The 19,966-nt window shown below is 34.5% G+C and overlaps 1 pseudogene; it reads left to right on the top strand.

The window, feature by feature from the left end:
- Positions 1 to 17,947: 17,947 nt before the first annotated feature.
- LOC131043663 (UDP-glycosyltransferase 72B1-like) lies at positions 17,948 to 19,766 on the top strand (annotated as a pseudogene).
- Positions 19,767 to 19,966: the final 200 nt, after the last annotated feature.

Here is a 19,966-nt window from a genome sequence, read left to right as displayed (position 1 = left end):
TAGTTAAGGGAAGGCTTCCTTGAAGATGATATGCTAGGCGATCTAAGAGACTGATTATTACAGGACCTTATACTATACTGTTGTTCCTACTGATCGGAGGGCTCTAATATTTTCACATCTTAGTAGGAGATCATGATAGAGCTAGTCTGAGAGTCAAGGAGTGATAGGGCCATGTCAGAGAGATCCCCCAGGTGGGAACCTAGGTACCGGGGTACCAGCTAGTGTATCTAGACCTGCCACATCAGGACAAAGTTCTACTCTACATCCTACTGGTCAATTAATCCATTCATGTACACACCTTTTGTGATGAGATATTGATGATTCCCGCAATGTATATGTGTGATGTATCTCATATATTTTTGTGATATCATTTCACCTTGGATATTGAACTTTTTGATGATATGATATGTAGTCGATCATATCATCTCTACATGACCTATGAGATGATGGAAACTCCGCACTCCATTTCATTTTGCATTTGCATTTTTAGAGTAGATTTGCATGGGATCACAACACTCATCTTTTCCAAGGCCAAAGACTTAAACATGGTGTTATCTCACTCATTACATGATTGAGTACATTGGACAATAATAAAAATAATCAATTCATTCATCCTGCATGATAAGTTAGTTCTTCTCATATAGCCATTGCATACTAAGACATCAATCATATAAAGGATGCAATCATTCATTCATTTAGTTAGATTATTGCATTGCATCCATCTTATCTCAAATCATATAGAGTAACATCATTGCATTGCCATGCATACATCTCATATTAACATGCAAGAGAAAACACAAGAACTAATAATGCACATGATGACAGATCAATTCCTGATAATGCAAGAACTAATAAGGAAACTTACATTCCCGAAAGGGATGATGTAGAAATTCTCAACAAAGTTAAATCTAATTAAGACACAAGAAAGGGTCAGGAATATACAAGAAGAGATCAAGATCCTACTAGAATGCAAACTCATGGTTATCCAAGAACAAATCATGTTGATATTCCTATCACATCTCTTACACAACAAATACAAACACTTCAAACACAAATTCAAGATATGCAGAGAGGAAATGTTAGAAGATACTCACTTCAAGAAATTTGTCCTTGCCCATTCAACATAAATCTAAACATGATATCATTTCCTACAGGTTGTGAAAGTCCTCGATATGAAAAAACATGATGGAAGCACTGATCCCCAAGATCATATATGAGAATTTTGCACAATGAGTATGGAGTTTGCACATGAGGATACCTACTTGATGAGATTATTTCCAAAAATCTAAAGTGAACTAGATATGGAATGGTTCTCCAAACTTCCACCTAGAATCAAATCATTCTCATAATTGGTGGATAAGTTTGTTTCACAATACTCTTACAACATACAACATGAAGTAACAATGCTAGACCTAGGTAATGCTAAACAAAAGACTCGAGAACCTTTCATGACATTTCTACAGAGGTGGAGATGGTTAGCCTCAAAATATCCTCATACAATGCTAGGATATAAGAAAATTGACATATTCATCGACAACCTAAGTGATAAAAGGAGTTATCATCTAAAAATGCAAGGCCATCAGATTTTTGGAAAGATGATTGATAACAAAATCGGAATGGAGGAAGCCATGGTAAAGAAGGGTGAATTGAAAATATACAAAGAAGGAGTTCATCCTCTTAACAACACTAGCAACAACAATAATGATAAGCCAAGATTTTAGAATAGAAATCATAATGTCATCAATGATGGGATAGTAGATAACAAAAATGTAAAACCAAAAGAACCAGTTTTTAATTTCTCCAATCACTTAGCAGTGGCTCAACAAAACAACAATCATCAAAAATCAACTCTCAACAATTTCTTTTGAAGGAAATTTACAAACATTGGCAAACCACTTGGGTCAGTATAAAAGATGCTTCTCGCACAGAGGTTAATTGCCTTTCCAGAAGCAAGAAACTTTGAACCCAAGGTAAAACTTGCTTGGTGGACTGACAACCATTATTGCGATTTGCATGGAAACAAAGGACACCAAATAGATTCTTGTCAATGGTTAAAACATGTCATCCAAGACTTGATTGATAATGGAGTGATAATTATGGATGGACATACAACAAATGAATCTCACACATCTTTCAAAACTCCGCTTCCTAATTATGAGAAGGGTGAATCATGAATAGAGCAGAATGGTAAAGGTAAAGCAAAGTTGAACTATTCTCATGCATATGACAATGTGGTAAATATGATCACGATTAAGGAAAAACAACATCAAGAACCCACTCCTAAGAATAGTATAAGCTACAGCTAAATCCTAAGAACTGTGCCTCTGGTGTCACTTCGGGCAAGCTATTGGGATAAATTGTTTCAGCTAGAGGTATCAAAGTAGATCCAGCTAAGGTCAAAGCAATCATGGAAATGGCATCTCCCAAGAATATCAGTAAACTCACATCACTCCAAGGAACACTCTAGTCAATCAGAAGATTTGTTTCTCAACTAGCAGATAAATGTCAACCATTTACTCATCTATTGCACAAAAATGTTAATTTCAAGTGGGACCATCAATGTGAGGACACATTCAACAAGATCAAGGCCTATCTCATGCAACCACCCATCTTAATGTCACCAATTCTAGGAAAGTCGTTGTTACTATATGTATCGACCATTGAAGTATCATTAGTTCTAACCGCACAACAAGATAATGAAGGAAAAGAATGAGCCATTTAATACATCTGCAGAACACTAGTGGGGTATGAGCTCAATTATTCCCCAACAAAAAAAGCATGCTTGGCAGTAGTTTTTGCTTCTCAAAAATTAAGACACTATCTACTATCTCACTCCATCAAGTTGATAGCTAAAATCGATCCATTAAAGTATTTTCTTAGCAAGGCAACATTAACAGGAAGATTAGAAAAATGGATCATGATCCTAAGTGAGTTTGATATTGAGTATGTGGACAAAAAAGCTATCAAGGGACAAGTGATTGCAAACCAACTAGCCGAGGCACCACTTCAAGATGATCATCCTTTACACATTGAGTTTCCTGATGCTGATATCCTAATGGTCACCACAACAACATGGCAATTATACTTTGATAATTCATATACACAGCATGGATCAGGAGCAGGTATTATATTCATCACACCACAAGGTCATACAATTTTGAAAGCATACAAATTAAGCTTTCCATGCACCAACAACTCAACAAAATATGAAGCTTTGGTTACAGGTATCAAAATGGTTATAGAATGGAACATTACACAACTCCAAGTCTTTGGAGACTCTCATCTCTTAATCAATCAAATTAATGATGATTACCAAACAAAGGATGACAAACTCGTGCCTTATAAAAAGATGGTAGATTATTTCAAGAAATATTTTGTAGAAATAACTTTTGAGAAAATGCCAAGGAATGACAACAAAGCAGTAGATGCCATGGCAACACTTGCTTCTCTACTTCAGACACAGGAAAATCAAGGGCATTATGAATTCATAGTGGAAGAGTTGTTTTACCCTGCTCATAATTGTCCTCATTCCCAAACTATTTGTCACCTTGTTGGGTATTATTCTTCCTATTATGGCCAAACTTATACATACCTGAAAGATAACACCCTACCTCTCGATTTGTCGAAAAATGAAAAGACAAACTTTATTTGCCAATCCTCCCATTATACTCTTGTCATGGATACCCTTTTTAAATGAGGTTTAGATGATACTCTTTTAAGATGTCTTGAATAAGAATAATCTGAGAAGGCCTTAAATGAAGTCCATAATGGTATTTGTGGAACTCATTCAAGTGGTCTTTCCCTTTCAAAAAAAATCACATGCTTGGACTATTATTGGCCAACTATGGAACAAGATTCTTTTCATATAGCTAAAACATGCAAACAATGTCAGATCCATGGGAATTTGACTCATGCAGCAGCATAATAAATTCATGCTTTGGCAACATCTTGGCCTTTCTGCCAATGGGGTCTTGATCTAGTAGCAAACATAAATCTTTCTTCATCCAATGGTCATAAATTCATCCTTGTAGCTACAAAATATTTCACAAAATGGATTGAGGGAGTACCTCTCATCAATATAAAAGGAAAACAAATTATTGCATTTATCTTGAACTACATCATCTGTCACTATGGAATACCCTTGACCATTATCACTAATAATGGGCGACCATTCAAGAATCAGGATGTCCAAGAGCTATGTGAGAAATTCAACATCTAACACAAATTTTCCACACCCTACTACCCACAAGGGAATGGGAAAGAAGAAGTATCAAACAAAACTATTTTGAAAATCCTAAAAAAGATAGTGAATGTCCTGACAGAGATTGGCATATTCAATTTAACCCTACTCTATGGGCCTACTGTACCAGTATTCGCACACCAACAGGTGCCACACCTTTCTCTCTTGTCTATAGGTCAGAAGCAATACTGCTAATAGAAGTAGAGATACCCTCTCTACAAGTATCATTAAAAGGCCTTATCCCAGATGAAGAACAATGAGTATCTACATTGCAAGAGTTATAATTGATCCATGAATGAAGACAAAATTCCTTTGATCATTTAAAGGTATATCAACAAAGAATGTGTGAAAGATATAATCACAAGGTCAAACCACGAGCCTTTCAAGTTGGGGAACTAGTACTAAAGGAAAATCCATGAAACCAGTTCGATTGAGAAAAGAAAGGGAAGTTTGAACCAAAATGGTTAGGTCCGTTTGTGGTCACAATAGTATTTGGGTCAGAAGCATATTAGCTATCAACACAGGATGGGGATCAGCTCTAGGAACCCATTAATAGAATGAACTTGAAGAAGTTTTATGTCTAAAAAGTAGAGAAAATCCAAAAATAATGAAAAAGCAGAAAATCCAAAAACAGTGAAAAAGCAGAAAATCCAAAACAGTGAAAAAGTAGAAAATCCAAAAATAGTGAAAAAGCAGAAAATACAAAAACAACAAAAATAGTGAAAAAAAAAAAATCAAATATGAGAAAAAGTGCAATAAAAACAGATGGTGAAAACCTAGCAAACAGATGCTATCTGTCAGCTAACTCTTCCATTTATTGGTTCATGCATCCTTCCACTTGCATTCATTTCCATTAGCATTGTTCATATGCATAATAAAGCCTTTGTACATACGCTGGAATCCTAGGTGATTTCTCGCCATGGTTTGGATCATTGTATGGATCATAATAAAGTTTGTTTATAGACTAGGGGCAAAATCCTGAACCTAGCAGGTGCAAAAACATTTCATCGTTTTGAGCTTAATCAAATAGGAAGAACAATAGTTAGGTAACACTTGTCAAGCAAAAAACTGAGACACATCCAACATTGAACATAAGATCACATTGTCAACCATCAACTATCACATATCAGTCTAAACATGACAAACACATATGAATGGATGATATATTTTGACTCATGATTTTAGCACTTTGACAATAATGGTTCAACTATTTTATCTTGATTTTTTGCTATCATGATTTCTGAGTGACTCCAGAATGCCTTTGACTAGCTGAACAAGGAAGGACCGTGATTTTTTTCTTGTCTGTTGTCTATAAATTAATCATTAATATGTGCAAATTTGTCTCGGGATATGATCATCAGAGTATCATAGGAGACCTTTCAGACTTGCATATATAAATAGTTAATACTGCTTTTTTTACACAAACTCAAGTCATCTTGGTTCAATTATACCTTGATGCTTGTGCTAACTTGCAATATCAAAACCAAGGAAAGTAGTGCTTAGGTCATCATGGTTAAATTATACCATGGATGTTTGCACTCACTTCCCACATTTTAAAGCCTCAATAATGAAACAAAGCAATGACCACATGACCAGTCTGATCGTTGCATTGCATTTGCATTTTTATAGTAGATTTGCATTTCATTTTGCATGGGATCACAACACTCATATTTTCCAAGGCCAAATACTTCAACATGGTGTTATCTCTTTTATTACATGATTGATTACATTGGACAATAAGAAAAAAAATCAATTCATTCATCCTGCATGATAAGTTAGTTCATCTCATATAACCATTGCATACTAAGACATCATTCATATAAAGAATCCAATCATTCATTCATTTAGTTAGATTATTGCATTGCATCCATCTTATCTCAAATTATATATAGTAACATCATTGCATCCATCTCATATTAACATGCAAGAGAAAATCATAAAAATATCATAAACATAGAAAGCATTACATTGCACATACATCACAAAGTGCTTATAAGTATCACCTTACATATTCATATTTGTGTAACATCATTTAAATATTGCATCATCATATAAGAGGCATACATTCATCATCTATAATCCATCAACATATAGAAAATACAACATACATCATGAAAGTGATTGCACAACATAATCATATAGCAAATAAAATGCATCCATCTTATCTCAAATCATATAGAGTAACATCATTGCATTGCACTTCATCCCATCTCATTTTTATCTTATGCATTGTTACTATAGGCATATTCATTCTAGCATATCATTTGAGAATTTCTATATAGGCAATTGCATCTTAGATCTAGTTTAATTTGATCATTTTCTAGCCTAATTGTTGAATCATGTAGCTTAATCAATCTCTTTTCTAGCTTAATTGCATCATCATCATAGATTAATCAATTGGCATTACACACTCTAATTAGAATTGAAGGTGTTGTCATTGATGGCAACCTTGCAACCTTGTGGCACTCATCTGGTAAACCATTGGCAGGCACCAGCATCGGCACTAGCACCGGTTGGCACTTCACCGACAACGACAACAATGTATACCGACACCCCAACCGACAAGAATAAACTTTTGTTTATTATATGTAATTGTAAATATCTTTTGTAAATTCGACATGGCATATTATAATAGACTCATATATGTATGAGATCTTGTAAATCATTTTGATAAGAGGATGGATAGAGGTAGAAGTGGTAAGTGAATATTAAGGAAGATTTTGTATAAGGTTATGGTTATAGTATGAGCTTAAACCGGTATTGAACCTGACATAGTAGATGCTGAATTGTAGCAATACATTATATTGGATTCTCATAATCCAATTTGTAAGTCACTGAGACTTCCATTTTGTCAATTGAGTAGTGTGCTCTAGGAAATTGGCCTTCCTGCATGTGCAGGCACCACATTGTAAGTAATATCCATTCATTGGCCAATGAGTGAATATTGTGGGTCACAAATCCCACCAAGGTTTTTCCCACACTGGGTTTCCTTGTTAAAAATCTTGTGTTATGGTGTGTTTTCTATGTTGTCTTTATTGTTCCTATTTACTGCATGTATTCTTATTTACCGGTACATTATTTTGGAATGCAAAATACACAATAAGGTCAAATATTCTATTAACCGGTGAGATACTGATTCACCCCCCCCTCTGAGTATCTTTGGGACTATCATTAATCCTAACAATTGGTATCAGAGCTTGGTCCTCTATTTTCAAAAGTGTAACAACTTGAGGAAGATTCCAACACTGGTATAGATGGAGAACTTAAGAAAGCAATTAGAAGGAGCTCTTGCGGACTATGATGCAAAGAAGTTGAAGAATATCAAACTTGAAGATGATCTGAGGACTCCACATGAATTCATTCAGAGACTTGACGAGAATCTTACTATTGTTAGCAATAAAAGGAAAGAAATTCATGAGAAGATGCAAAGTAATGATGATGAAAAAGAGACTCTTAATGATCTTGTGAACAAATTGAGGCAATAAAATAGTACTATGAGGAATGAAATGCAAGACATGACTATGAGGTTTTGCAAAGACATTGAAGATAGAAAGAAGAATGAAGATGACTTGACTAGGAGACTCAATGATGTTGGAAATGGAAATCTAAGACACAGTCATGAAAATGATATGTTGAAGACTGATCTGATTCACATGCAACATGATAAAACTAAATTTATGAGACAAAAGGGAATTCTAGGTTGGCTACTTCAAATGACCATAAAGAAAAATTCAAGAAAAGTTCAGAAGAACTTGATGATATGCTAAAAAGTTATAAACCTAATGGAGACACTAATGGACTTGGATTTGAAGTTGGTGAAAGTTCTGGTACTGCAAACAATCATGATCATAGTAAACCAATAAGATAACCTAATGCTTACAAATTTAATGGGAAATAATTTAACTATAACAAGTATGGTCATAGATCAAATCAGTGTAGATCTAAAATCAATCAGAACATCAATGCACCCACTGGTCAATGCTCCAAATGCAATAAAATTGGTCACAATTCAAAAAACTATAGAATGAATGTGACACGTTGTTTTTGTGGAAGATTTGGGCACTTATCTAATCAATGAAAAACACAAACTGACATAGGATATGGAAAGGCTATTAAGAAGAATAATGTGACTTGTTATGCTTGTAACAAGATTTAACACATTGCAAAATTTGGTAGAAGTAAGAATTCACCAGAAAATAATAAAGGACCCATTTTGAAAGGCAAAGAGAAGGTAGATGAGGTAAAGAAAGAATTTTCAAAAAAATGGATTAGAAAGAGAGATCAGAATGTTGATGAGACTATTCCTTCACCAGTAGAACAAAGTATTACTTCACCGGCAGGAAATTCTTCATCCAACTGAAAAAATAACCCTTTGGGGGTATTGCAACAAGTTGAATATCATGCAATTTTACCCTCAGTTGATGGTGTGAAGATGGATTTCTTCTCTACCGGTAGATGTGTTAAGTTTCACTTAACTGGCAAGCATTTAATACAGTTGTTGAAAGAAAAGACATTATAAATAATTGATTTTCCCTCTTTTTCAATTCACCAAGCATTCAAACTTTTAGAGAGTGCAAAAATATGAGCAAAAGCGAAGAAGTGAAGCAATTTCTTTCAAGCACTCAAACCTATATCAGGCAGCTTAAGGTATTTATCAATGGTTTCCTCTTCTGCTTTGGAATTTATTGCAAACCCTATTATTGTAGAAGTTGTAAAATGCCCTAGGCCTATTTTTAAGATTGTTCCTGAGAGAGCGAAAAAAGATGATTCCATAGGTGCTTTTTCAAAAATTCCAAAAGGTGTTGCATATGCTGAAGACCCTAGAATTTACATTCACTGCAATATTAAGGAATTAGGTTCTAAGGAAGTGTTGAAAATGTTTAAAACTATTATCTATGATGAAAATAGAAATGTAAAACCTGAACACAAGGTAATTGAAACTTTAGGTTTTGTGGAAATCTTGGACATCCTTGAATTTCCTAAGGTGGTAGTAAGAATTGTCCTTAGTAGGGTTCATGGAGAATTCCTTTGGCTAGATTTAGTTTGAAAAATCACCAAGGAAGCAATTAGGGCAGTGACAGGTCTACCCTCCACTAATAGTAGGCCAGATAAGACTAAGAAGGTTCCTAATAACACTATCGTGACCTTAATAGGAGCAACATATGATAACAGATCCCTGAGAGTAAATGATCTCAAGGATGTAAATGTCAGATTCATAAGCATGATCTTAGGCTACAAGACCACACATGCAAACCCACTTAACTCAGCTTCTAGTCTTTGCATTAAAAGTGCTTATGATATGGTCAATAATGATGCAAAAATAGATGTATGTGAGTGGCTAAAAGATGAACTGATAGATAATCTGAAAAAGATAAAAGGTGATAAGAAAGGAAATTTTTGTTTTGGCAATCTTCTGGTATGTCTTATGTTGTATTTCACAAATGAAGTTCCTAGTATTGGAAACAAAGACTTTGGATATGATATACTGGTAGGCAAACAACTGCTAGAAATCTTCACCGGCACAGGTACTGATAAGGAAAACAATATCACTGAGCACCTCAAAACCTTCCAAGCAAAAATGAAAACAAGAGAGAGACTACCACAAAGTATTATAGACAAATATGAAAAAGAAATATGTTTTGTGATTAAAAAGGATGAAATATGAAAGGAGGCAGTTCTTCCTAGAACTGTATGGGTAACCGAAATGGGATATGAGACAGATGTAAATATTATTTAAACTTATGCTAAAGCCCTGTTAGAGGCACCTAGACAATCAAAAGAAAAAGTTTTTGGAAATACAGAAACAATAGAAAGTAGTGTACAGACATTGAAACAGAGAAAGAAAAGAGAAAAATACATAAGGAGTGCAACAAAGCAAGTTAAGGAAATAAAAGAAAACATAATGAACATAACCGAAATAAAGGAAAGTGACCTAGAAGGATTACAACCGAAGGCACATATCTCATCGGTCGGTACATCGTCTGAGAGTGAAATACCTTTTGAGTTAAAGAGAGTTGATAGGAAGAGAAAAGCCTCACCGGTACCCTCTCCTTCACCAAAGACAACAAGGAAGAAGCAATAAGCAGTGAGACCACCACCAAAGAAGTTGACACCAAAGAAGAAACAAAAATAGGTTATACCACCTCTGGATAACCTACTGAGTGAAATAACTTATGATGACAATCTATCAAATGTTAGCAAACTATATAATATGTTTCACTAATTCATAAAAGGAAAGTATTGAGAATAGCATAATTCTACATCTTGACATATGCAAGAAAGTGTTAATAGAAGTTGTAGATGATTTGCCTAGTGAATTGTATAGGAGGTTAGATGCTAAGAGAATTGCAGTTATGGAGCTTGATAAGAAACTTAAGATTGAAAAACTCCTAGTTGTACATCCGGTTAACTCTATAGAGGAAATTGATGAACTAATTAGTGAAGCTAACAAAATAGTTTTTGTAAGTGGACAATGACATGTGAGCCTAATGGCTGGTAGAGTCAATAAAATTACAGAAGAAACAACAAACAAGTGGGATATCTTCTTTTTTAGAGAAAGAAAAATAGGAAGAGTTGAGAAGACCAAAAAACACTTTCAAATTTTATCAAAAGGACATAGACAAGGGGAAAGGTAAAGTAGGTGGAATAATTAACATAAAAGTAACTAACAACCTACCGCCACCTTTGGTTACTCCACTGATACAGACTAATGATATACCAGCTACTGAAAAATGTTGACACACTACATGAGGATACTAACCTCAAGTCAAAACTTTTATACACCATGAACATAGATACTCAGGAAGTAAACAATATAGTGGACAAGGATAGCACAAAGGTAAAGAAAAATATTGCTATTGAGTAACTGGCAAAAAATATTGAGGTTGGGATACAATCAAAGAAAGCAGAGCAAGAAGAGAATTCAGTGGAAGCCTTGGACAGTGGAATGGTTACTGGTAATATTGATGCAAGCACTGAGAAGCCCACAGAAACAATAATAGAGATATCGACAGTAGACAATATGGAAAACTCAACAAAGAAACCGTTAGAGACACAGGTACACATTGAGGTAGTGCAACTGAAAATCACTGAGAAACTAAAACCATTGCTAGTTGAAATGCAAACTTAGACTGCTCCACCGGAGGTTGATTCAAGCAAATTGGTTACTCCCACTAGAAGCACTGAAATTCTAATGATAGTTGGTCAGACATCAGGTACTTCATTGAGCGAATTGAGACCTACAAATGTGACAAAGGTACTTCTGGACTCAATAAAGAAAATAAATGATTGTAATGCATTGGCCTATAAGGAAATTGACAATACTATTCCTATTCTTAAGATGATTGCACCAAAATGCAATTTACATAATGTAAAGGATTTTTAAGTTAGTTAGACACATTGTGTAAATATATTGCTGCAAATATATTGACAATTGATCAAATAAATGAGGAAACATTCAAAGAGAAAATGGAAAAAGGAAAAGAAAAATTCTTTGAGGAAACAATAAAGAAGTGCATGTAACACATTAATAGACTTTTACTAGCACTAAATACAACAATTTTGGAGTATAAGGAACTGTACAAGGATACATGCAAGACAAATCTGTTAACAATGGATATTGATAAGGAAATAAGCAAAGTTCAAAAGGAGATAGATGATATAGATGATAATATCATTGGTTCATCTGAACCTATATCAGTAGTTATTGAGCAAGAGATAGCAAGGTTTGAGGAAAAATTGGAGAAGTTAGAGAAAGAAAAAGAAAGGATCAAGGCAAAAGCTAGAGAGCTTAAGTACAAACTAAGTCCTAGATTAGACAACCTTATCTCTCTGAGGAAAGAGATCTTTGAGGCATTAATTCAAGGACAAAAGTCACCGGAGGAGCATATGCATTATCTCATCGATACAATCAAAAGAATTGAGGCATCCATGACTGACAGTAAGATATTCATATAGAGCTTAAACTTTGTTTTAGCTAACATATTTGAGATTGTAACCAACCTGTTACAAAGTTCAAGGTGAAATTATGCACTCATTTGATAATTTTTTATAACCTTTGTCATTGATGTTGAAGGGGGAGTAGTGGACAGAGAAAAATGACTATCAGAGGAGATCATCTTCTCAGGGGGAGCACACATTTTTGGTAAAATTTTGGAATTCATTTTTGGAACAGAATTTTGGATTTTTCTCATTAGTGTTGCCATCAATGCCAAAGGGGGAGATTGTTGGCATTGCACATTCTAATGAGAATTGAAGGTGTTTTCTTTGATGGAAACCTTGCAACCTTATGGCACTCATCTGGTAAACCACCGATAGGTATCCACACCGGTAGACACTTCACTAGTAGCGAAAACAATGTATACCAGCACCCCAGCCGACAAGAACAAACTTTTGTTTAGTATATTTAATCGTAAATATCTTTTGTAAAGGCGACATGGCATATTGTAACAGAATCATATATGTATTAGATCATGTAAATCATTTTGATAAGAGGATGGATAGAGGTAGAAGTGATAAGCGAATATTAAGGCAAGTTTTGTATAAGGTTATGGGTATAGTATGAGCTTAAACTAGTATTGAATTTGGCATAATAGATGTTGAATTGTAGTAGTACATTATATTGGATTCTCATAATCCATTTTGTAAGTCAGCGAGACTTCCATTTTGTAAATTGAGCAGTGAGCTATTGGCAGTTGGCCTTCGTGCATGTGCAGGCACCACATTGTAAGTAATATTCATTCATTAGCCAGTGAGTGAATATTGTGGGTCACAAATCCCACCAAGGTTTTTCCCACACCGTGTTTCCTCATTAAAAATCTTGTGTTATGGTGTGTTTTCTATGTTGTCTTTATTGTTCCTATTTACTGCATTAAATCTTATTTATCGGTACATTTTTTTGTAATGCAAAATACATAATAAGGTCAAATATTTTGTTAACCGGTTAGATAATGATTCAGCCCCCCTCTTAGTATCTTTGGGACTATCATTAATCCTAACACAATCATGCATATCATTATCTTAATTAGACTCTTGGATCAATCTATCATAATCAATCTCATGTAGCTTTCATATCATATCATTTCAAATCCTCCATCTAGGTGTATTCAAGTCACTGAGATTGGTTATCCAGATCTGAGACAAAATCCACACTAGCATCTCTTAGGAGGCGATAGGTCACTTTTTCATGGTTTATCCTTCTTTTGATTTGAATTTTCTAACCACGCTTGTGATTATCTATTGAGTGTTTATGTTACAACTGCAAGTACCCTACTTCACACACATGACATTTTGGCACCCACAGTGGGCACCAATCAATGTGATGCTAAAAATGTGGTAAATAGAAAGGCATACACATATAATGAGACAATAAAACATAACATAAAGCTTAATTAGAAACTAAATTAAACATGCAAACCATAAGCCTTCCTTGAAATGTCCCATTTTCCTCTATTCTTGAGGACCTTGAAGGTGATGGATTGATTGGCTCTCAGTGGAGAACTGACCTCCAAAGTGGCAACTCAAGAGTTGAGTAGCTACTTGATCATGATTGATTATGCAAATGATATGAAATGCGTGATCTAAGAAACTAGATTAACATGCAATTGTTAATCCAAAATGCTAATTACTAAGTGATTGAAATGAAAATGCCAATAGTAATGATGCTAAAAATATGAATGAAAGGGATCCTTATTTCTCCAAAATGGGGGATATTTATAGGAATTCCAAGGCCAAAGTTGAGGTTACAAGAATCAATGGTCCTGATCTGATCTGACGATATCAAGGGCCAAGATTGAGGAAGTTGGAGAAGAGGTTTGAGGAAGGGACACTTTTCATCTCTATGGTGACAAGTGTCAAGGATCGTTTCTCATGAGAGGGAAAGTGTCCAAGGGAGGAGACATGTGGAAAAAATTCCATGAGTCTCAAGGGGAGATTATCCACATCATAGGAGGTTAGAATGTGCAAGATAGGATAAGGTTTGTTAAACCCAAGGTTAGGTGGAATGTGTTAGGTTAGACAGTGGTTAGGTTAGGTGGTTAAAAGTTAGGAGCCATGTGCTCATTTGAATTTAGAAATTCAAATAATTGGAAAATGATAATTAATCTCAACAAACTTGATTTTTTTAATTTAATTAGGGATTAGAAGAATTGATTTATATGGAGGAGAATTAATTAATTTAGAATTAATTAATCAAAGGGGGATATGAAATGAACTATGTAAATAAATCATGTAGATTTATATACTAGTACATGAATAGAGAAATTAATCAAATTTCTTATGAATTCAATTAATTGGGAAGGGGGATTAATCAAATAATTGTGTATTTAATTAACTATCTTTAGGCCATTTTTAGGTGTATACAAAAACCATTCAGGAAAGCTGATTTTACATCCATTTAAAAATTTCTAATTTTTTTGTGCATCTATTGCTAAAATTATTCTAACTCTATCAATTCTAGCAAGTAGAACAAATATTTCATTATAGTCTATAACATATTGTTGTGAAAAACTTTTGCTACTTATCTAGCCTTATGCTTGTCAATTTCATATTTTTGCATTAAATTTTGTTCTGTAAACCCATTTGACATCAATACAATCCTTACCTTTACGTTGATCCACAAGCTCTCATGTTTGATTCCTTTCAATGGAATTAATTTATGTATTTGAAGGAGGAACATCTAGTTCCTAGTCATCTCAACCATTGCAATCAGCCTATCACTAGGAATCTTATCTAAAAGTGTACCTACATTATTGTTAAAGTAAACATTTCATCCTTTTTCAATTAATTGTTCAACACTGATTAGAATATGTTTTAATCTAGGCACAAAGTAAACATCAAGAATATATCTTTTTTCACCATATTTAGTCAATGTGTGCATAACACCTTTCCCCATTACAAATACTACACTATCTTTTCCCAATTTTACTTCATATTTCATTGAACCAATCAAGTAAGCAAATAACTCTTTACTCCCTATCATGTAGTTGCACAACCACTATCTAGAAAACATATATATTTAGAGCTTTCTTGAGAAACATTACAAGTTATGAATAAACTTCTAGAAATATTATCAGATATACAAACATAATATGCACTATGTCTATCCATCTATTCTTGTTTCTTCCTACACTCATTTACAAAATGAACCTATTTCTTATAGTAATAACACTAAACATATGAGTTTTATCAAACCTTTATGTTCTCTCTTGCAATTGGTTTCTTCCTCATCCTCTATTATTGGAACTATGATTGTACTAGCTAGTCTTCCATCCTTGATCTATACTCATCAATTCACCTTTTCCTCTTCCTTTGCTAGATGAAAACTGATATTTAACAAAATTATATAATGAAGAATTATTATTTCTATCTAGATTCATGGGATAAAAAAGAACCCAATAGTCCATCCATAGAAAATTGAGTTAACTCCTTTGATTCTTTAATATCAACTACAACGGCATCAAATCTACTAGGTAGACTTCCAAAACAATTTTCAACCATAATTTAATCGCAAACGTTTTCTCCATGTGTCTTCAATTGATCAACGTTGTTGATTACTTTAGTAAAGAAATTCATTTCTTATCATGTGAAGATTTTCAAAACATGTAATGATTTATTGAATTTGATCCATTAATGTGAAGATTTTCAAAACTTCTCCCTAATGTTTGTAACTTAGCTACCTTTACTTTTTTGTACCTTGGTATGTAATATGTAAGGCCTCCAAAACTTGTTTGGACCTGGTTGCTGTAAAAAGTCCTGGAAACACAGAATGATCCATTGGTTATTGAATGAAGAACAACGTCTTAGGATTATTCTTCCTATTTTCCTTTAGTTGATCTATATCTTGTTTTTGTAATGCCTAATAGAAAGCCTAATCCTAGGATTCTGCAAAAAACATTTTTTACCAAATCCCATATATCTGGAGAACAAAATAATACTTTCATCTTTATGGACCAAAAATCTTAATTCTTACCATTGAAGATGAGAACTTGGGGCTGAGAAATGTTGTTATTTCTTTCCATATCTAAACTATATTTCTATACCATAAATATTCACAATAGTCCTCAGAAAAATTTGATCTCTTTTCTCAACTAATCTATAATTTAGATCAAGTTGCATATAATGAAATAAATTTTATCTCTCACGGCTACAAACTAGTTTTCTCAAAAAAATCTATCACTAAAAATTGTGTCGAAATCCCCTACTCTTAATAGCTATGACTTTTTCAATTGTTACAATTGTCTTCTTCACCAACGATTCTTCTGATTGGGAAATGAAAAGTAGTAAATATTTCTAGCAACTCCCTTCTTAAGGTATAGAGAACAACAACTTCTCCTTTTCTTATCACAACTTGCAAATTCTAGTATGATGGATTGTGTGGAACTGCTTAAACTCCATAGGCTCTTATTTGTATAGTAATTCTAGCTCGGATACAAAATATATTAATAGATAGGAAATAAAACAAAGAAAATCTTTCATATGCTACAAAATAAATCAGATTTTATTTCATTCATTACTCTTGAACAGATTACATTGCCTCTATTCATTAAGGACTTTATGTTTTCTAGACTAGGAGACAAAACAAAACTGACTCTCTAAGTTAAAAAAATCTTCATATGTGGACAATAGATAAGGCAACTGGAGACACAATTAACCATATTATCAGCCAAGATGGGAAACATAAAACTTAACTACTTGAATATTTAAAGGAAACGTAACCTAGGAATAAATAATCTAGAGAATATGTGCAATTTAGAATTAACTAACTGCACACATGGAGGGAAGAAATTACTACTCTAACAAAGATATCAAAAACTAAATAAGTCCTCAAAAGTATAGGGCAAGATCACAAAGAAGGATTTGGTTATTGATTTGTTAGAAATTACCTTTTTTCAAAAAGTCTAAAGATTTGAATTTTACTTTTATTTTTTTTTAACTTTTGAGGATCAAAATCCCAAAAAAGGATACATGAGAAAAAGTACACAAATATGGAAAAATATAGAATACACATATAACCAAAATAATTTAATATGTTAAAATAATTTAATGGAAAAAATCATATGTAGTTGAATTGAAATCAACAAAATAATCGCAAATTGTTAAACTATAGAGTAAATAATTTTTAAATTATATTATTTTGCCGCCATGTCATATCTATAAAACTATCACTGTTATTTGAAAAATTAATAGAGTTGATAGTTTCAAAAAATTTTATGAATTGCAATTCTTTTTAGGAAAATTGAATTAAAAATTATTTTTGCAACTAAAATTAATCAATAAAAAAATACCCGATAAAAACAAGATATGACACATACAATAGTGATCATGTCATTCAAGTTGTCAATACAATAGACATTTGATGAGATGAATTAAATACTTTAAGACATCATTTAAAAAAAATAAAAATTGTCCACTATCTTTTAAACCAATAGAAACACAAACAAATAATATTTTTGAAAACAGATAAGAATTTTGTTCAATTTTTTTCTATTCTAAACAATATTGGTTAAATTGTTAAAAACACTGAATACATAACAAGACAAGAACTAATTAGAAAGTTAAAATTTGAACGTTAAAATGATAACTATTTGGATAGGAAGGGAATGGATGGAATAAGCCCAAGCATATGTGGTCTTTATGACCTAAGATGGATAATGCCAAAGAAAATAATTGATCCCCAACAATCGAAGAATAGGAGAAGATTAGAATCCATAACATCCACACATAGTTCAAACACATTTCATCTACAGCAGACATTCATATGACTTATCGGAAACCTTCCAAGTGTTCCACTCCATGATTTCTCAAGTTATTTAAACAATGCACGACAGTCTCTTAATTTCCATAGACACAAAAGAGTTAGAGTGAGATATAGGGGACTCAGAAGAAGGCCTGCATAATGGAAATGCAAAATGGCTGTGGAAAACCTCATATCGCCATCTTTCCATGTGTAGGAGCTGGCCATTTCGTACCTGCGGTTGAATTCGCAAAGCGGCTTTGCGTTTACCATGGCTTTACGGTAACCGTAATAACGAGCAATTGGATGCGCCCAGTCCAGCAAGTCGCATACACCCATCACTTGGCATCTTCCGGCAATGACATTCGCTTTACAGAGCTTCCCGATCTGGACTTCCGCGATGAGGAGGACGAGCTTATGAAGATCGAAGCACGCATTTCAAAGTACATGGAGAAAGCCGCACCACAGGTTGGGAATATTCTAGAGTCGCTGCTCAACTCATCTAAGCCCATCTCTGCCTTTGTTACAGATCTTTTCTGCACCGCCACTTTCGATGTTGCAGCCAATCTAAGTATACCCACTTTCGTATTCTTCACGTGCAGTGCTAGAATTCTTTCTATTATGTTACGCTTCCCTAAACTCAGTTCGGAGCATCCCCGTCTCCTTTAAAGACGACGAAGAGTATCGGATCGACGTACTTGGGGTTCCGACATTTTCTGCAAGGGATCTGCCTGACTCTGCAAAAGACAGATCCGATGAGGGATTTCACTTGATGGTCCGCAATTGCTCTCGCCTTCTAGAAGCTTCCGGGATTTTGATAAATACATTCGATGATCTGGAGAGGGAAGCTTTAGAAGCCCTTAAAGAAGGTAAGGTTCTCAGCACTCCTTCTATGCCGTCAATCTATTCGATTGGTCCTGTCATATCGCAGCGTCACGAGACGCACGAGTGCCTCGAGTGGTTAGATCAGCAACTTCCCTTGACCGTTGTCTATGTTTCCTTTGGAAGTGGCGGTTTTTTGTCGAGGGAGCAGACTGCAGAAGTAGCACATGGACTGGAAACAAGCGGCCATCGGTTTCTATGGGTGGTGCGTGGAGAGCATAAGTTTATCACCTTCAATCCCAACCAGGATACGAAGCTTTCAGAGCTTTTACCCGATGATTTCCAGACTCGAACCAAAGACAGAGCGTTTCTGGTTCTCAATTGGGCTCCTCAAGTTGCGATTCTTTCTCACCCGTCGGTTGGAGGATTCCTTTCTCACTCCGGTTGGAACTCCACACTGGAAAGTATTTCGTATGGGGTTCCAGTTATCTCCTGGCCCCTTTTTGCTGATCAAAAGTTGAACAGGTTTATGCTGGTTAACCACGACAAGGTAGGCATAGATGTGATGATGGAAAGAGATGGGTTTGTACCGAGAGAGGAAGTGGAGAGAGTAGTGAGGGCACTGATGGAAGGAGAAGAGGGAATTAAAGCAAGGGAGAATATGCGTGTATTGAAGGAAAAGGCAGAGCTTTCCTTGATGGAAGGAGGGAGTTCGTACAAGTCCATGGCCATGGCCGCTGCTCGTTTCGTGCAGAAGTAAGAGTTTAAATGACACTCGACTGTCACGAATGTATGGTTCGTTAGATGTATCGTTATCTGTCTTTTCTGTATGTCGATGACGTGTGGAGACACTGCTAGTGTCATGTAGGTTTGTGTAAAGGCTTCTGCAAAACAGACAAAAACTTTTTTCTTAAGTGCCGTTTGAGGGCAACAAGCTTGAACGCTTTCGCAACTAGTGTAGATTTCAAAATTGTCCAATCAAAATTATTGTGGTTTCTTAATTGCCTTTTCCACGAAAAAGTTTATTCAATTTATTTATTTCCAAACATAACGAAACTAATTTTATAGTGTGGGACCGAACGAGAACACAATTCCAAAGACCCGACCTGCCTAAAACAGCAAAACTCCAAGAGTTCGAGGAAAATCCTAAATCATTGAAATATTAACTATCG

Source organism: Cryptomeria japonica, chromosome 8 (genome assembly GCF_030272615.1).
Source record: "Cryptomeria japonica chromosome 8, Sugi_1.0, whole genome shotgun sequence".
NCBI lineage: Eukaryota > Viridiplantae > Streptophyta > Pinopsida > Cupressales > Cupressaceae > Cryptomeria > Cryptomeria japonica.
This window is presented reverse-complemented; position numbering and strand designations above follow the sequence as displayed.